The sequence below is a fragment of the Scyliorhinus torazame genome, chromosome 22, assembly GCF_047496885.1.
Source record: "Scyliorhinus torazame isolate Kashiwa2021f chromosome 22, sScyTor2.1, whole genome shotgun sequence".
Taxonomy (NCBI): domain Eukaryota; kingdom Metazoa; phylum Chordata; class Chondrichthyes; order Carcharhiniformes; family Scyliorhinidae; genus Scyliorhinus; species Scyliorhinus torazame.
The window spans coordinates 62,851,939-62,866,336 of record NC_092728.1 but is presented as its reverse complement, the minus strand read 5'-3'; the positions used below and the strand labels follow the sequence as shown (position 1 = coordinate 62,866,336).

Below are 14,398 nucleotides of genomic sequence, written 5' to 3'. Positions count from 1 at the left end.
CCCTGGGCTTTCCTTTACAACTTTCACAAACCCCACTGTCTTATCCTGTTTTACCACATCAGCCTTCCCAGTGCTTTTCTCCAACCACCAACACTGTGACTTTACATGGCCTAGTTTATTACAGTAAAAACATTTGAAACTTTTAATTTCTCTTCCACCCTCCTGGATTTCTTTTTTAATCTGAGGTACACTCTCCTTAATATCTCCCATCAGATCACCTTTACTTTTACCACTTGAGTATTTCTCATGTCCCCAGTTTCTATCCCTCACAGGCTGAAACTGATGTCGGAAACCAAGCTTTGATTTGTGAACAAATTCATAATCATCTGCCATTTCTGCTGCTAATCTCGCAATTTTAACCTGCTGTTCTTCCACATGAGTTCTCACTACATCAGGAGTTGAATTTTTAAACTCCTCCAAAAATATAATTTCTCTGAGAGCTTCATACGTTTGGTCTATTTTCAAAGCCCTTATCCACCTATCAAAATTACTCTGTTTTATCCTTTCTAACTCCATGCATGTTTGACCAAATTCTCCTTAAATTTCTAAACATTTGTCTGTGGGCTTCAGGCACCAGTTCCCTTACCAGTCTCCCCGAACAGGTGCCAGAATGTGGCGACTAGGGGCTTTTCACAGTAACTTCATTTGAAGCCTACTTATGACAATAAGCGATTTTCATTTTTCATTTCATTTCAGTTCATATGCACCTAAGATGGATTTTTTCACCTCCTCATACGTCCCAGATACCTCCTCCAGTAATGATGCAAACACTTCACCAGCTCTACCTACCAGCTTTGTTTGAATCAGTAATATCCACATGTCCTGTGGGCATTTCATTTGTTTAGCTACCTTCTCAAATGAAATGTAAAAGGCTTCTGCCTCCTTCTCGTAAAACCTTGGCAATGCTTGGACATATTTAAATAGATCCCCACCAAGCCTTCGGCTATGACACTCTTTCTCACTATCCTCATCACTATCCTCCAACTGTACGTTTCCCTTTACAACTGCCAATTTTAACTGACTGTTATGTTTCATTTTCCTGTTTTCTGAAGTTCAAACTCTCTCTTTTTCCCTTTCCTCTCTATCTATGTCCTTTCCCTCTCTATCTCTTTCTTTGTTTCTTTCTTCTCTCTCCTTTTCTTTTTCCCTGATCTGTATCTCCCTTTCTCTTTATTTTTCTCTCATTGCATATTCAAGCTGCTTTAATTCTTTTTCATGTTCAAGTTGCTTAATCTGCAACTGGACCGTTGCCATTTCTATTGAGTCAGACTGTATCTCAGGCACCTTTAAATGCTTAGCCAGCGCCATCATTACCCATTTCTTAAATGTACTCTCACATGACAAGTTGAAAGTATACCTTCACTTTTTTTCTGCTGGAAAACCAATCATTTCCTCATGTACTCTCCCGAGAGTTTGAAAACAGCCACTTTTCGCATTTTGAATGATCAACACACGGACCCCTGTATTTTATTCTTCAGGTTTAGTTATGCCCTTACTGTCTCGGTTTGTAAATGTCAATTCAAATACCAAGATGATAGTGACTGAAGCATTACTTTAATGCCAATCTGGCTTTGCAACTAGATAATGCTGCCTGTCACTTCTGTTCTGATAACAGATTGTTGAATAAAACAGAACGCTGAAGCACCTGGTGTTTTACTACATCAATATCTTGTCCATTTCCTGTTCACCTACATCATCCCTGTTTCTCTCATTCAAGCAAACTCAATGTACCCTCCACCCCATCCTACATACAGAAAACAGGCTAAGATGTATCCACACTAGAAATGTAGCATCAGTGACAAGTATTTTTTCTTCACATTGACATTGATTTTGAAGTGTAAATGCAGCCTGAATCCAGAGTCAATGTATGAAGCTGTCATCAACAAGGCCAATCAAATATTAGAATACATCTCAAGGGTATTTGACTTTCAGCCAAAACAAATTACTCTAACCTTGTAAAGATCATTGCTGAAGCCTCATTGGGAATATATGAGCAGCTCTTTGGGCAGCTGGCCTTCAAAAGGACACTGACATCTGTTACAGCCGACTAAACATTTAGCTTAAATCAGTCCTCCAATCTCCTTGTTTGACACAGTGGGTTGACCAAAAATAAAGTGAAAACACAACTACAAATTTGGTGAAAAAGGACTGCAGTCTCTGACATGGAGGTCATCACACTTAGGAGCTGTCCAAAGGTGCAACTACCAGTTAGAGGCAAGTTTCCCATTTAACATGATCATCTCTAGCACTTCAATGGTTTCAGAAGGAAGACCCAAATACATCTTCCATTGGAGGTGCTCTGAAAATGGTAATAATTCCTGCCAGTCCAAGATGATGTGAAAACATGGAGGGCATATAGGAAGGAAGGGTGGAGGATATTTCAAAAGAGTGTGTTTTCCGGAATGCGCATCGCTGTTCCCAGAACCACATTATATTTTACTTCACCACATCTGCTAAAGCTGCTTCTAAATCATTGCTCAGTCCTAATTTAGAACTTTTTAAAAAAATCCTGCTGACAGCCATCAACTGCCCAAAAAACATTAGCACAGAAGCATGAGGTCTTCCTTCAGCTAAAAGATAATACAATTAAAATTTTGGAGTGTTCTGCAACTCATGACATTTCTTCTCTGATTTATTGAAGCATTCTGAGGAAATTAGTTGAAGTGGTATAGCAATTTTTGTATCTCAGATTTTGCAGTCCCTGAGAGTTAATCTGAATGCTGCTCACTCTCCAGGTTTGTACATCATTTAAACTGAACAGAATAAAATAGAACATGATCAGCAGACACAACGCTGTTGGTGAGAGCCTGAGTAACATAACAGATTGCACAATTTGGGCATATTCCACACTCATTCTATCTTTATAAAGCTTGCTGAAGTCATGTGTTTTTGCGTCAGATCAGATGTGACACATTTTAGTGAATTTCGTAAACCATATTTTTTACCTTTGTCAAGGGGTGGGAGTTTAGCCTTAGGAAAATTGTTGCCAAATCCGATTGGGCCTTCTACTGGAGGTTGGGTAGCATAACATTTATGGCTGTTGTCAAGCTATTTGTCCTGAAATATTCCCCCTCAAATTCAGATCAGACACTGGGAGACCAGTAGTAAAATTCTGCTCTGCTTCAGCGAAGTCACGAGGCAGAAACAATAATAATTCAGGTGAAAAAGAGGGGGCATTTAAAGGAATAATTGTTGGATGTGGAAACCAGATCTGCCACACATATTAAAAGAAAAATGGTACACAGTAAAATGAACAAGACATGCTGATCTTCATAAGCAAATGGATCTGAAGGCAGATTTTATTAGATACAAACAAAATAATGCTCAAGAGCATGTACACGTACAAGCTGAATGCAACAACATCATTAGAATTGACAAAAAAGGAATGAGAAAGAGGGTTGTAGTCGATGTCACAGCCCAGAGAGAAAACAAATATTGGTACTTTTGAGGGGCTCTAAGTAGAAATCTTTCATTTTCTTATACACTGCCATGCATCAAGACGATGGAGCCCAATCATGGTTCCTTACTTCCTGGGCATAACAAAGTCATGGAGTAAGGGTCATCAGAATTATAGATAGGTACAGATGTTGATGTCAAAATAACAGTGACAAACGCAGTGGTAGCCATTACTGAACATAAATGGAATTGCAAGTTGAGTCAACCACATGTGCTGTAAAGTGCGGAATTCAGGAGCCGACTGTCGGAGGTCTGAGTTGCCTTGCTCATCTAGAACCTGTGCCATAACCGGTATCACACTGAAAGAGACGGCGTTTGAATGATAAGCTTTCTAATTCCTGAAAATTCCATTGCAAAACCTCTGAGAAAGTGTGTGGCAATCAGAATCATGAATGGCTGGCAAAATTAATTCATCACTGACCGCAAGTTACAGCCAGTGTCTTTATTATCAGGATAGAATCAAAGAACTGAGGCTTATCCCACCGAAGAGTAAATAGGAGCTTATTTAGGTATTAAAAATATTAAATTCTGAGAGAGAATTTGGACACATCTACACAAAATGCTGCTTTAGTTCTTCAGATATTAATTATTGCTGGAGATTTTAAAATATGTAATTTTTAAAAAATGTTTCTTTTGGTCTTTCATTTTCTCCGAACACCATACTTCTTTTGTTTTCTGTATATGACTTTAAGACTTGGTATTGAGTTGATAGTCTGATTTCATGAATTAGAAAATGTGCATTTACTAAGGATTCTTCCATGAGATTGGTGAAGGAGATACACATTTGTCTGGCCTGGTATCACAGGTCCCAGTTGCCCTCGAGGTTGCTATGGCAAAATAGCATTCCAATTACTGCAAGTTCCAGTTCAAGACCCCATAGAAATGGTGTGGGCAAACATAAGCATAATGAATGGCTAGCAACATTCATTCTCCACGGACCGAGCGCAAAATCCCGCAAGCATTAACAAACTCAATTCTCCCCAGTTAGATCGTGTTTCCCAATTTTCCACAGCCCTCGCCAATGATGTAACAAGATTACTCCCCACAAAGGGCGAGAATCTTAATGTAAAACGCGTACATAAATTTTAATATTATTAACGAACCACCCTACCACATGAATCCCCCTTACTTAATATGCGCGACAACGCAGAATCGCCGAGCAGAAGCTTATAGTCAAGTTCCGCACACATGAGTGCGGCCTCAACCGGGACCTGGGAATCATGTCGTACTACATTCATGCCCCACCATCTGGCCTGCGAAATCCTACCAACTGTCCTGGCTTGATACAATTCACACCTCTTTACCCTGAGGTTACCCCATCTCTGGATCTGTGAAGATTTAATCACCTGCTAATGCTCGCATTCCAAGCATTGTCTGGCATCTTTGAATCTTTCTATATATATGTTTCTGGAACATACCTCTTCATTCACCTGAGGAAGGAGCAGCTCTCCGAAAGCTAGTGACATCGAAACAAACCTGTTGGACTTTAACCTGGTGTTGTAAGACTTCTTACTGTGCTCACCCCAGTCCAACGCCGGCATCTCCACATCATTAATATTGATGTGCCAACGTGGATAACAACAGGTACATGAAGGCGTGAATCAGTCTCGAAGGTCCCCGAGGTGCAAAGGTAAATATAGCGCACATAGTGTGGGGGGAGAGGGTGGGGGGGGGGCATGCCTGGGCAATGCCCTGGCAGCGTCTCCTGGTGCAAGATGACACTGTCCCCAGCACAGGAGGAGTGCCCCCAGTGATTGTGCTGTGGGCGTGGGTGGGAAAGAGCCCCTGATGATTGTGCCGAGGAGGAGTTGGGAGGGGGGTGTAAAAAAAAATGCGAAAGATGTCATTTGAAACATGAAGGTCTGATGATAAAACCCAAGGAACATGAGAAAAAGCAAAGTAACAGAAAAGATCCTATGAACATAAATGTAATGAAATGCTAAAAAATGATATAGCAGAAGGTCCTCGAAGGGTTAACTGCAGACAAAAGTTCTTTCGAATGCAGACAGCCATTATCACACAGGCCTTGAGATAACGAAGCAGCTCATGCTGTAATCTGATACCTTTCGTTCAAGTCGGAGAAATTTTTATAAAAGTTAAGTTTTAAGTTACATAAAGGGAATGAGTTTTCTACCCTTTAATAGAAGTTAATTAGTTTAGCAAGCAATTGATTGGAATTGCCAGAATCTTAAGTTTGAATTACTTGAAATAAAATGTATTTGTGAATGATAGAAACTTAATGACACCAGTTAAAAGTGGAAACCTGGAGAGAACAGTTGATTTTAATACAGGATAATTTACCGCAGCTAACTGCTTCTTTTCAAAAAGCAGTCAAAACCTTTTTGTAAAATTGTAAAAAGGGAAGAATATAACTTGAAACATTTAGGAATACAAGAAAATACAATACTTAAAATGATAAGGGATTGGAAGGCTGGAATGCCACAGAATAATTAACAGGAACCCTCCCTGCCAGTGATCTGATAAACTAAGGTCAAGCTTAACATGAAAGCATTCTCATGTTAGACATTACGGAAACTAGATGTGGAATCAAATGGACAAAAAAAGTATTGCGGTAAGGAGCAGGAGACAATACTTTAAAATAATGTCATGTAATCAGCAAGGCTGTTAGAAGGGTGATATATATCCTGAATCGCTCTCAGCCAGGCAGTCTTTTACTCTCAGCTAGTAGAGTGATGAAATGAAATGAAAATCTCGGTCATGGGAAGGACTGAACACGAAAACCGAGCAGAACCGCAAAACAACTGGGAGAAAACCAACAGATAAAGAGAGATTGTTAAGGAGGCCCAGGAAGGTATGATCAGCCAACCAAGAGAATTCAGAAGCAAGATCTTTTTACTTTTCTATAAAGACAGTGATTTTGGGCGGGATTCTCCGACCCCCCGCCGGGTTGGAGAATTGCCGGGGGGTGGCGTGAATCCTGCCCCCGCCGGCTGCCGAATTTTCCGGCCGGGGTTTGGCGGGGCCGGGAATTGCGCAGCGCCGGTCGGCGGCCGCTGGCAGCGGCCCCCCCCCGGCGATTCTCCGGCCCGCGATGGGCCGAGTGGCCGCCCGTTTTCAGCCTGGCTGCGCGGGCAGCCTCCGGGGTCCTCGGGGGGCGCGGGTGGATCTGGCCCTGGGAGGTGCCCCCACGGTGGCCTGGCCCGCGATCAGAGCCCACCGATCCGCGGGCGGCGCTCGGGGCACTCTATTCTTCCATGTCGGCCGCTGTGGTCCTCCGCGATGGCCGACGGGGAGATAAACCCCCTTACACGTGTGCTGGGATGGCACCAGCACATGCTGGTGCTCCTGCACATGCGCCAACTCGCACCGGCCAGCAGATGCGCCAAGCCCCTACCCCGCCGGCCGGCGCGGCTCAAACCACTACGGCGCCGGCTTAGCCCTTGAAGGAGCGGAGGATTCCGCACATTCGGGGCAGCCTGACGCTGGAGTGGTTCACGCCACTCCTTTGCGCCAGAGTTGCCTGCCCCGCCGATTTCTGCAGAATCCCGCCCATCATCTTTTAAAAGAAAAGATAATAATAAAATAACTTAAAGTTTTAATCTGAAACAGTGGTTATTACAAAGTCTACTTTACCTACTAAGCAACGCGGGACCCAGGATTGATGCTACTAAGTGTAAGTAGATAAAATTCTTCTATGAAGATATGGGTTATGCCTTAGTTTGACCCGAATAGCACCCATCTAAGTCTGCATAGGAGTCAGAGAGTGAGAATCCCTGTCACCATTTAGAATATCTTGACCCTTTTTTGGTGTAGGGGGAATTCTAAGAATAGTGGTGAGTTTTTTTGCTTCAGGGGAGAGCCCCCGATGACTGTGTGTGGGGTGGGAGGGTCGGGGGGGGGGGGGGGGTTGGTTATGCGAGCCCCCGATGATTGTCCTTGGGAGGGTGACAGGGAGAATCCCAATACCTTCATGGTGGGGTGGGGGATGTTGTTGGGGATGTTTCGACTCTCTGCTGATCAGCGTGCCCTTTAAAGATGGCTCCCCGATCTCTGTGGAGCCGGCCATGCTGGCGCTAACAGGCCTCACCCCATCAGTCTGATGGTGTAAACCATGCCCACGGATTTTTTTTTTGTCAGAGTGGCAGAAAATCTTGTCTGAGAACTCAGCTGCACATCTGGAGCGACACCCATCGGTTTTCAGTCCGAACCTGACACTGACAAATTGTGGGAAAATTTTGCCCGGTGTCTCAATTAAGAATTTTTAATTGCTGAGTAAATTTTGATTTTAAATGCTTAATGTGCTTAAAAGTTTGGATTTAGTATATCTCTCCTGTTGGGACCACGAGTTGGATTCAATTTGAATCTGAAATGGTTTTTGGAGCAATCAATAAGATGGATGAAGAGCTTGCCCTGCCCACCCTACGCATTGGCTTCATAACTCTTTAAAAGGAATAAAAGATACAAAAACAAATATTGAAGAGGGTAAATTCTGTTCAGGTAACCGGAAGAGATCATTGGGAATCCATCAATACAAAATGCAAAAGGCTTTCTTTGAAGTGACAATCTATATACCAGCCGGCAATGTGGATTCCCTCTCCGATATTCTCTCCCAAAATGTGATTCATAGAAGGCATTGTGAAGCAGCCACAAAACAGACATTCTACAGGGCCTTAACAAAAACAAATATTGAATCTCATGAGATAAAAATGTACCAAATCTCCCCACCTACTGCTCCCCAGCATAGAGAAGAGAGTTTTGAGACTAGCCAGGCGCAGTTCCAAGAATCTAGGCTGTATCGACAAAATGGATCCAGACAATTTGGTGACTGGGTGCTTTCATTTCCAATATAAATCCGTGCCACTGCATGTGCAATTTACTCCCAGCTTCCACCTTTAGTTACATTCAGCGAGTCGCAAAAATCAATTATCAAGGTACCTTTCAAGGGCAGATTTTCAGAGGTCAGAATGGAATGAACACAAGGGACAGAAGTTAAAAATGATGAAGTCTGAATGAACCAAGAATAACAGAGCAGTGACATAAGACAGCAGGGGCGAGGGCTGAAGCAGATTGTTCAGGTTCATAAGACAGTCAAATGCACTAATGGAAAGAGCAACGGATTCTGCTGAAATCGCTGATGGATAGCCAAAGGGCAAGTTTGTGGAATCCATGTTAATTTTTATGTTCATAAAAAGGGTCATATTTTTCGATCCAAATCCCTCGGTATTATTCTTTCTGCATGCTCTCAGCATTGTCAGAAGTCAGCAAGAACATGTGATAACAAATAATAAGCATATCACTTGCTGGAAAAAATGCACATGCAGCAAAGTCATGGCAAAATGTATTCAATTAGCCATCCTCTCAGATGGAGCGAGTGCATGTGAGGGGACAAGTAGCAGAGAGCAAGGACTGCGGAGAATGTTTAAAATAGAAATAATCCTTAATTATGACCTGCAAGAGTAGCAACCCACTCAGGTGGCAAGAAGTTGTGGCAGGACACACGCATCATTCTGCGTCTTTCTATATTCATGTGGTAGTCTTAAATGCCCCTGATAACAATACATAACCCATTGTTCCAGACTGATGCGAAGAGGAAACAACAATAATGTTTCATGAACTCTGCAGGTTTTGGGTCCACAACAAATGTTGCTCATGTGCTGTTTCTGGCTGATCATTTCTGTGCAGTATTTTATTTGCAACTTGCCTAGCAAAGGAACTTACTTTTAGTATATGCCAATGTCACAAGTCAGGCAAAAATGAGGCAGTGCTGAGGCTGCAGTCCAGCTTGAATGTCACTCATCATTTGAGGAAGGCCTTGGTCATTTGATGAGCTGCATCAAATTTGTGGTGGGATTCCTTACACCTTATTTGAATGAGGCACTCATTCCAGAAAGGTTTGCCTACAAAGCCTTTTAGTTGGCAGAACACTTGGCAAGGAAGAGGACAATGGAAGGGCCCTTCCTGTTGATTCCCTTAGTTCCTATTTCTTTTGTTTTGTCGATTTTGGTTCATGGATCGTTAATGGAGCCATAACTTTAAGTTGAGCAGAAGGAAGTAAGGAATTCAAAGTGTCAAGATAATACACTGCGTTAGAAAGTTTTGAATTGTGAGCAGAGGAACCCAGAATTTACGGCACCCAAGTGATTGGAGAGGTTTGTTTTGATTGGTTGGCTGGTGGGCAATGGATTGGCCAGGGAGAGAATTCTGCCCAGCAACCAACAGAGATTGGTTCCTGTCAGGTGGGGCTTTTCAGACAGGACCCAGGAGAAGCCACTGGAAGCAATTCTCTCTCTCTGCTGCCTACTGTCTGTAGGAAGAAGCTTCTAGACCTGGAAGAAGAAGCTGACTCTCTCTCTCTGTCTTTCGAATGTTAGGTGCCTGCTATTTCTGTGAGTCTCCAGTGAAAACCATTACAAGGTGAAAGAAAAGATAGCATCCACCTGAAAGCCTAGACAGAAGAAGAAACTAACTGTCAGGCGTCCATCTGAAACAAAGACTCTCCTTTTATTTTACACCTCTCTTTCCCCTCTGTGTTTGTTTGTGTGTGTGTGTTTATAGAGGGTGGGGTGGGTCAAAAGAGGGAGGGGTTTAAAAATTAGATAGTAGTTAACCAGTTGTGCCTATTGCATATTTAATTATAGTTAATGTTAGTAATAAGTAGTTAATTGTGTTTAAATTTACAAAACTAGTAACTGTAGTTATTAGGAAGGCAAAGACATTGTGTATTTTAAAATAAAAGCTAATATCAATTGTGTTGCAACCCCAGATCACGTGGGGCTGGAATTGACCGTGCACTGATGCGTGGTGTTGCAACATAGCTTGGGGTCTCATGCGGGATCTTTGGTATGGTAGGTAGCGACGACTTGGGGTATGGTATTTATTAAAAAGAGATACCACAGGTTTGTAATAGTATAACAGGTTGGCTCTGGAGGCTGCTCAGGCTTTTCTTCATGTGGAGGACCTGGTTTAGTTACAAGGGCTTTGAAAAGCCGAACTAATTGAATGGGCAAGTGAATTAAAATTAGTGGTGCTGGCTAAAACTAGAAACATATATATAGACAAAGTCAAAGATCATTGACATGGGTACCACCATTACACGTGAGAACACCACCTCAAGCCAGGACAAATGGTAGGATTTCGCAAACCCAGGCCAGATGGTGGGGGGGTGAATGTAATGCGACATGAATCTGAGGTCCTGGTTGAGCCCGTACTCTTGTGTGCGGAACTTGGCTATAGGTTTCTGCTCAGCAATTCTGCGTTATCACATGCCCTGAAGGCCGCCTTGGAGAACGCTTACCCGAAGATCAGAGGCTGAATGCCCTTGACTGCTGAAGAGTTAGCGACTGGAAAGGAACATTCCCACCTGGCGATTGTCGCACGATGTCCGTTCATCCATTGTCGCAGCGTTTGCATGGTCTCGCCAATGTACCACGCTTCGGGACATCCTTTCCTGCAGCGTATGAGGTAGACAACATTGGCCGAGTCACACGAGTATGTACCACAAACCTGGTGGGTGGTGTTCTCATGTGTAATGGTGGTACTCATGTCGATGATCTGGTATGTCTTGCAGAGATTGCCATGGCAGGGTTGTGTGGTGTCGTGGTCGCTGTTCTGAAGGCTGGGTAGTTTGCTGCAAACAATGGTTTGTTTGAGGTTGCGGGGTTGTTTGAAGGCAAGTAGTGGGGGTATGGGGATGACCTTGGCAAGATGTTCATCTTCATCGATGACGTGTTGAAAGCTGCAAAGAAGATGGCCAGCAATCTGTTCAACAGATGGAGCTTCAATCAAAGAAGCCTGGAATTTGTTCAATCTTTTTCAACAGAATTTGAAATTAAGGCAATGTCCCGAAGACTGATTAAAATCAGATTTTGAATATTATTGAAAAGTGAAGAGCCCTTTATCCACTGGATAAGATACTCTAATGCATGTGAAAGCATACACAATGCTGGTTAATTAAGGACAAAACTCTATGATCAATCACTGCATTAAGAACATACTTAAATTAGAGCATTTGAAGTTGGCAAGATCTTTTAAAGTTACCTGTTAAATAATTCACAACTCCACGGTAGGCTTTTCCCTAGGTTGAAACCTGAAAGATAATTTCAATCAGGCTTCACAAACTTATCCGCCTCTCGAAGATAACAATTTCTATGAAATTCCAAATTGATGCAGACATTTAAACTGCTGAACCAAGCATTGCCTTGTGTGAGTGTCAGGTCAGCACACACGTTCAATTCCTGTGCTGGTCAAATTGGTGGCCAGCATGAATTGAGTGGCAAATTTAAGTTCCACCCGTCTCTATATTTGGTTGCTACCCAGTGTTGAGATGGCAAAATCTATTTTCCAAGGCGTTAGTGGTCTCCTTATTCTTCCTACCAAAATTTACCAGCTCACATTCATCGACATTGAAGTTCAGTGAGTAATTATTCACCATTCTACATGTCATGAAGAGCATTGGTGCTAAGTGTGGCACATTATGTTCAAAGGAACCCAACTGGTGAAAGCAAAGCATGTTTTTTACATCTGATGAACACTTTCCACAAAGACAATTATATTATTACTGCTTTATTGGTGCTTGGCATATGTGTGCACCGATGTACCAGTAGTTTGAAAAGATGGGACAGCATAAAAACATTAAATAGTGGGCATTCAACTGGGAAGAATTGTCTCTGATCCAGATATCATATACATGGCATCATTTGGCAGAAAGTACAACACTGTACAGCCAAATTCAAGACGCATAGATGGCAAAGATCTGTGTTCTCTGTTTCACCTTGGTGCCTATCGAGAACTCTTGTGATACAGATCCAGGAGTAGTATCAGGCATGGTCACAATACATTAGACGTCACTGCATCTAAATTTTCTGGCCTCTCCCAAATCCCTCTGTTATATCAGTCAAAGGAATATCCATCCTTCCTTCTCATTGTATTGAGGTGTCAAAGCCAACATCAACAAAAATCAAACTAACTAATGGGGCAATATGCAACAACAGGTGCATAAAGTAAAACAAAAAAACATTTTATCAAGAATATGGGTGGGATTTTCCGACTGTTCCCGCCAGCAGGTTTTCCTGGTCTCACAGCAGCCCAACCTGTAGTGGGGAGTGTGAACAATAGGAAACACTGTTGACAGTGGCAGATCCAGATGATTCTGCCATTGACCAATGGCGGGCACATCCACCACTGCAAAACATGCCACTGAGGGAGATCCTAAGTCCCTCTATCAATTGTCTCTGCTTAAGAGGCTTGTGTTAGAAAACAAAAGTAGTTCTAAGTATTTATGTTTGTATTGGTAAACATTAGCAATATGGTACAGTTTTAAGTATGTTTAATTAGCTGTTTCTGTGTCTTGAAGGACAAAACTTACAGTTAGATTTATGCTGGACAAAGGTGTTTATATGAGTGGGGGTTGGTAGAATTTCCAACTGTGATTTTAATTGTGCTTAAAGAGGGTTATGGCATGAAGAATAAATAAACCGACACTGGCTGCTTTGCAACTGGGACCATGTAATGTAGAGAAGCTTTTAAGTTTTAGTTTAGCTAATTTGATTGCAGTTGGAGATAGGTGGTGAGAGAGAAGGAAGTTCTCATAGCTCTGATAGATGCATTTGGTTTTAGAAGGCTGAAGAGGGAACATCACTCTTCATTGCTGGAAGAAAAGGCATATTATGGAGTCATGGTGAAGAGAGCAGATGCCAGAAATCTGAAGTCCCGCTACTTAAGGAAACTAGAGAAAGGAAGAGAAGTTTCCAAGAAGTATGATGTTAACAGAACAGAGGAAAATGGGAACCAGGACAGATTACTGTTCAGTAAAGTGACAGGGAGTTGAAAAGGCATTGGATCATGACAGACCAGAAAGATATCTGCAGGTGTGCTAAGATTTGAGGGAAATTACTGCAGTTTTGGAGCCATTATTTGAAATAATTATGGAAGTCAGTGGCTTGATCTCAGAGTTTGTGTAAAAGCTATTAAGACAAAGGAAACCTGAAGGGAGAGGCATGAAACCTGAAAGTGAAACCTTAATGGAAGCACTGGAGGGAAAACATGATTCAAAAGAAGATTTGAAAGAGTGACTCTTGAAAGCGGAATTCAGTGAGACAAGGTGGCTTATGGTATAAGAATCATCTGTGAAAACTTTGAGGAGAAATCCACAGAAATTGACTTAGGTTCAGAGAGGAGTGTGGCTTACCACAGTCGTCTTGTGTGCTTAAAAGGGACTTTATAGGGCAGCACGGTGGCGCAGTGGTTAGCCCTGTGACTGCAGCATTGAGGACCCGGGTTTGAATCCTGGCCCTGGGTCACTGTCCATGTGGAGTTTGCACATTTGACCTGTGTCTGCATGGGTTTTATCCCCACAACCCAAAAGATGTGCAGGTTAGGTGGATTGGCCATGCTAAATTGCCCCTTAATTGGAAAAAAATAATAATTGGGTACTCTAAATTTATTTAAAAAAAAGGGACTTTTTGTGTTAATGAGACAATTGTAATTTAAGATGTACTTTGTAATCCATGTTAATTCTGTGTGTAATTGTTAAGTTAAAGAGGGGAAAATTGAGTATTGTATCATAATTCATTTTTTCATGTTTAATAAGTGCTTTTGTTCTTGTTAAAATTTATTAGTGGTCCTGTGACTCTTTTCCTCCTTGCTTAATTAAAAAAAGTAAAAGTTGTGCCAGAGTTCCTTTCGTGAATCTTCCTTTCTTCCCGTCTAGTTATAACATCAACTGGGGTCATAACACTTGTTTCAAAAAGGAAGTCTCAGAGCATCCAGCTTAATGAGCAAAGCTCATGCTTTACCAAATAAAAAACATGCAAAATCTTGTGTGGAACACTTCCTATTTGATTTTAAACATTGAAAAGAAGCAGTGCATGCAGTGGTATGGTCTCATTATTGCCCTCCAAATTATCCATCAAAACATTAGGTGCCTTGCGAATTCATCATTGTGATGGTTTGAGACAAGACCAGGTAGATGGAAGTATTAAGG

The 14,398-nt window shown here is 42.1% G+C and overlaps 1 protein-coding gene and 1 long non-coding RNA gene across 5 annotated transcripts in view; one reads left to right on the top strand and one right to left on the bottom strand.

The window, feature by feature from the left end:
• The window catches only part of LOC140399093 (astrotactin-2-like), a 2,178,011-nt gene that overhangs the window by 1,551,710 nt on the left and 611,903 nt on the right, over positions 1–14,398 (bottom strand). The gene's annotated exons all lie outside the window — the stretch shown is intronic.
• The window catches only part of LOC140399095 (uncharacterized), a 117,993-nt gene continuing 109,614 nt past the window's right edge, over positions 6,020–14,398 (top strand). For both annotated transcript variants that reach the window (XR_011937625.1, XR_011937624.1), the window contains exon 1: positions 6,020–6,268. This is a non-coding gene — a long non-coding RNA (uncharacterized lncRNA). The remainder of the gene's footprint in view (positions 6,269–14,398) is intronic.